Raw genomic sequence first — 5,953 nt, forward strand, 5'->3', positions numbered from 1 at the left:
TTTCTTCAAACCTGCAAAAAGTTGCACCAGACCATTCTTTTGAAGCACAGTCCTAGGAACCTAGCACCTGTCAACCTTTCATTTTGTTTCATCCAAAATTCAATTTTGCAAAATGGCGTTATCCGATACAAGTTTAAATATATGTAATCGGGTCAGAAGCTGCACGAGCATTCACAAAACAAACATTCTATTAGAAACACCGAATACAACACAACATAGCAGATACACCACCAGTCCACCAGAGTCGTGGTGCTTTAAGATTGACAAAGCGAGAATAGACGTGTCGCTATCAGCGAAAACATCACCTTCTACGTACTAAATAATATGCCGCCTTTTGAGACACAACAATATGTATAACTACCCTGCTAACCATTCAATTTCAACCACACGTTAGTTTGGAGTGAATAATTTTCTAATGGCCTCTCCAAATCATTACTATACCAAACAAGCTTGATCAAAAGAAGACGAGCAAGTGGCAAGTGATACACAAGGTCCCCGCACATGGCACATCGATAGCATAATACTAGTAGACAAAATAATAATTAACCACAATACACACGCAGCATGTATATCTACATATACGTCAATACACACCATGTACATATACATACACACGCATATACGTGCAGGGCACGTACACACATACACAAGGTGGAAAAGTTAACCAGCGGAGATCGATGACGACATGGATGCAACGGTGGCGGCCGCCGGCGCGCACGAGCTAGCTGTGCTTGCTTCTATCGAATGGCCGGACGATCAGCCAGCCAGCAAGCCTAGACGTCGATGACGCGGAAGGCGTCGCGGTTCTTGATGACGACGTCATACATGTGGACGGAGCTGAACTGGCCGAAGTCCTTGGGGAGGGAGATGAGGTCGACGGAGGAGCGCTTGTGGAACCTGAGCATGCAGTCGCCGCCGGCGCCGGCCCCGCCGGCGTAGTAGCGCTCCCAGCCGAGCGCGACGAGCTTGCGCTCCAGGAGGCGTAGGAGGCGACCACCTCCCCCGTGGGCGTGTGGAGCAGCGCCTTGCGCCGCACCGCCCCGCCGCCGACGCCGGGTGGTTCTCCACCAGCTTCACCACCCCGTTGCGGAACACCCACACGCCAGACATGGCGCTATGTGTGATATGGTGATCTTTCTCTGGGTAACTTGATGGCCTGGATCTGGATGTGTACTTGATTAGTGTGGTGTGTGTACTTTGGTGATTGTTGAGGCTGGGATTTAGAAAAGGATGGGGCGTGGGAGGCTATAAATAGAGGCGACCGGTGCATTGCCGCGAGCGGTGGACTGCCTGATACGGACGTTACGTCTCGATGGCGAGAGCGCACCGGGCATGACCCCGCCGTGTTTATTCACTCTGGGCGAGACAGTGCTCGAATATATGTACATTGTAGTAGTATTATACTCAGTATTTTCTAGTTAAGATCTCTATCGGATAGAGATAAGATCTACTACCAGTAAACAAACAATGATGAGTCCGACTAAAAACAAACAATTATGAGGAATTTCGTACACCGCACACGTGCATGTGCAAGTGGGGATAAGCATATCGGCGGGCACTGGCCGATCAAGAAACGGACGGTCAGCATGCATGGAACGGTATGCCTGTGAGCTTGTACGTGCAGCATCTCATTCGCCACTGCATGTGAGCATGTGCCAACCCTATATGATGTTGGACAGTGGATACTCTGCGTAGGAGGAGACCATACATGCATCTATAAGATATACAGTAGTCATACTTCTAGTGCTAGCTAGTAGGAGTGTGTACGTGTAGGCCCAAGCTTAGCCATTAAGATACGTATGTGCTCTCTACGCAGATACACGCATATCAAATGGGTTGCTCATCCGCAAAAAAAGAAAAAAAAAAGGTTGCTATCAAGTTTCGGCCGGAATCTTGAGTATATTCGTGACGGCGACCCCTCGATTTTCCGTTACGTGCACGCATGCATGAACCTAACTACTCCTACGAACGTTCTTCGATTCTTCTACGGATGCGAGGTGCAATTTGATGCACACGAGCGCGTACATATGGTCGGGGTATGTAGACGAAGCAGAAATAGCTTTGTGTAGGTATGATGTGATCCATGAGCAACGGCTGACGTGCGGCCGACCGACGGGAATCATGCCATACACGCATATTCGCTGTCTGTCCGATCATTCACAAATACTCAGTATACACTTATACGTATATAGATATAGTATCCTCTGTTTCTACATATAAGATCGTTCCGTTGGTTCAGTTTAAGCTGCCAAAACATAAATTTCTCCAAAACGACGATTGCCACCCTAAACTTGGACGATGATGCTGCTAACGACGCCGCCTTTGCCATGGGTTGCTCACGCCTCCTTTCCCCAAACCTACCTCGGGCTCCCTCTCTCCCTTACGAAACCTCCCTCCAATGCTTTCGACCCCATCCTAGAACGCTCCCGCAAATTGCTGTCTGGCTGGCGTGCTAAGTTACTCGATAAAGGTGACCGCCTCATTCTAATCTCCGCAGTCCTTGATTCCATCCTTACCTATTTCATGCCGGTCTTTCGCCTCCCCAAAAAACTCTTAAAAAACATCAACTCCATCTGTAGAGCCTTCTTCTGGGCAGGAGAAGATTCAGTTTCAGGCGCTCAATGCCTTGTTGCATGGAAAAATGTTTGCACTCCAAAAATATTTGGTGGGTTAGGGCTCAAAAACTTGCATCTCCAGAATAATTGTCTGCTCATGAAATTTGCAGCCAAGGCACTCACCTCCTCCTCCTCCCCTTGGATGAAATGGTTGGACCTTCAACACCCAAATGCCCTAGTTTCACCCCCACCCCAAACCTCCTTCCTCTGTCGCACCATAGCCCAGCAAATTCCAACACTCCAGCCCATCACCTTCGCCCTAACTAACAGTGGGACGCACACCTATTTCTGGCACGACACCTGGCTCACTCCAACAACTCTAGCCCACACTTACCCAAACCTATTTTCCCACTCCATTTTACAGCTGGTTAAGGTGGCTAACGTGCTTCGTTACGGTTTAGAAGCTAACCTCCGTAACCGTCTCTCCCTACTGGCAGAGCAAGAGTTTGTTGCATTGATGGCTGTTTTGCAGGATTTTGTCCCTTCGGCTGCGGAAGACCAAAGATTCCTAGTTCAGGGTCTTACCTTTTCCACCAAGCAAGCGTACGACACCCTCATGGCACGGCCGGACTGCGATCCTCTTGCTCCCATCATTTGGCAGTCTAAAGTTCCACGCAAGATTAAAATCTTCACCTGGCTCCTCTTCAAGGATCGGCTCAACAACCGAGCTAATCTTGCGCACAAGAACATCATTCCCACGGATGTTTGCCCTCGTTGTGCTATGCTACCTGAGGACACCATGCACCTCTTCCTCGCCTGCCCCGTTGCCAACCGTATCTGGCAACGACTTGGCATCCTACCTCATGCAGATGGCATCATCGACCTTTGGGACGCGCCGATTCCTCAACATCTGCCACACAAGGCCTGGCCTCTTATTCTTATGTCTCTTCTCTGGAAAATATGGGCTGCGAGAAATGATATGTTGTTTAGGAACATTGATCAACGTTCTGTAATAACCCTCAGAGACCTCATATCTGACCTAGACCTTTGGTCACATCGTCTCATGGATACATGTGACAAGGAGGACGTCTCCTCGTGGCGTTCCTACCTCTCTGCACGCTGCGTCGTGCCTTTGTAACTCTGTAATGCTGCTCCGGCAGTTCTTTGGGCAACCCCCCCCCCCCCCGCGCGGTGATTCTCAAAAAAAGTTTAAGCTGCCAAAACATATTATATTTAGAAACAACGAAGGTAGTATTAATTTGCGAGTTTGCTATAAGTTGCCCGAATTAGCAACTTATGCTAGTGATTTCCGGAGAGTGCAACCTCAGATGGAGTCGGGGTCCTGGTAATGCCGAGTCAGGAGCAACCCGAAGCCGGGGACGACATGCCTGTAGTGTCAGTCCATGAAGGCGAGTCTGAGGTTGGTTGGTTCGGATGCGGTGCAAGGTGGAGGGCTCGACCTAGCCGGAGAAGATGGCGAGGTTAGAGAGAACAATGGCCAGGAATGGTGACAAACGGACGGTGGTGGCGGTTTGGGGATGGCGGCGAGGTGAGGCTTGCGCGATAGCGTTTGCAGCCGCGAGTGCCGGTAGCAGCTGGCCTGGCCAGCATTGGAGGGCGGTGGGAGGAATAAGGCGAGCTGATGACAATCTAGCGGTGGCTAAAACAACTAAACCGGAAGAAGGACAATAAGGTTTTTAGGAACGTCTCGGCATGAGTGCCTGCTATTGTTCGTATATGTCCATGATTTAGACAACTTCCTTGATGTTTCCACCAACGCCATGGGTGACGTGACCAACGCCATGAGTGATGCCACCTCGGCTTGATCGCTTTGTCCTTTCCAATTGTAGGGTATGATCTATCCATTCCTTATTTACCGATTCATGTGTTAGCCATACTTGTTGTCATCATAACTTTACATGTTGTATGTATAATACGTACTCACATGTTTAGCTATTTGTATTAGGATGAAATTAATATTGCTAGCATTGTCATCATGATTTATTTACGAATTAAATTATTAAAAAATGCTAATATTTATATACCCAACAATATTCGTGGCTGTACTAGTATTTAGCTACCTGATGTGATCCGTGAGCGACGGCTGATGGCTGACGGGAATCATGCCATGCATGCATAGTGCAAGGAGCAGTGATATCGATGGAATCCAACCGTTGATCCACGGACCTAGACAGCCCGTAGCTGTAGCTGAAACTAGACCTGCATATGGAAGCATCCATAGATTCGCCGATCGATTGGTCGGAACATGCATAGAAATGAGAGAAGAAGATATAGGCAGCTACCTACATGCGTCACGGGTGACTTCAAATAATTAGGCGATAACATAGCTTGAGTGATTGATCGCGACCGAACCATGTGTGCGTGCATCCAAGGATTCGAAGCCCATTTGCTCGTACCAATGCCCACTTGTAATATACAGTATATTTTTTCTTCCTTGAAAAAAATCACCACGAAACATTTTTCAAAAGCCTAAGAGCATCTATCATAATGATCTATATATCATTACCCATGAATTAGCAGTTGGTGGATACAACAAGTTTCTCTCGGAGTTCATCTCTCTTAATTAGCTTTTGTTAGCCACCCAGCCGCCGCCTCCAACGTAGCCAGTCGCCGCCTTCCAAAATTAGGGTTCTTTGCCTCCCACCGACGCCCGTCCGTCCCGTCTCCGGTGGCCTTAGGGCCATGGAAGCGGAGTGGATCTCGGCCCTTGCCGGTGGGAGGGCTCCGTTTTCATATCTATTTTCGAGATTTGTTATGGTTTATGTCCTGCTCAGGAAGGCGAGACGGCGGCGGCTCTCTGAAGATAGAATAAAGGTCTCCCCGTCTAGTCTCCGTTCCGGTGATGCGTGTAGCATCATCGGGGGGCGTGTGGAGGTGTGTCTCCGACGGATCTGTCTTTAGTGGATTTGCTCAAATCTGTTCGTCGTTCGTCTTCGTTCGTGTGTCTTCAGGTTGGATTCTTTTGATCTACACTCTTCATCCGCGGCGGTTGCTGCTCTGGTGCGTTGATTCTATGGGACCTTGGCACGATGACTTCCCGACTGTTTACTACAACAAAGTTTGTCCGACTCCGGTGAGGAAGGGGCGATGACAGCGGCGCGCCTTCGGTTAGATTTAGTATTTGTAGTCGTCGCTACATGATCTACGAATCTGGATGTAATTTTTATTATTTCTAGAGTTCGTCGTACTATCATGATTGAAGATGAACAGATTGAAAGTTTTTTCGCAAAAAAAAAAAAGCTTTGTTAGCCACGTCCAGTAGCGCCATCTATAATGAAAATGCTCTTTGAGGCCGAGCACTGTGGAGCTCGCTATCGTGGGCGTCGGTCTTCACAGTGATCAGGCGCAGCTACGTACTTGTCTCATGTATTCCAGCC

General features: G+C 48.6%; 1 pseudogene; it reads right to left on the reverse strand.

Annotated features, from left to right (window-relative positions):
• Positions 1–234: 234 nt before the first annotated feature.
• On the reverse strand, positions 235–1,297 carry LOC125549094 (annotated as a pseudogene).
• Positions 1,298–5,953: the final 4,656 nt, after the last annotated feature.

Source organism: Triticum urartu, chromosome 3 (assembly GCF_003073215.2).
Source record: "Triticum urartu cultivar G1812 chromosome 3, Tu2.1, whole genome shotgun sequence".
In the NCBI taxonomy this organism is placed as follows: Eukaryota; Viridiplantae; Streptophyta; class Magnoliopsida; order Poales; family Poaceae; genus Triticum; species Triticum urartu.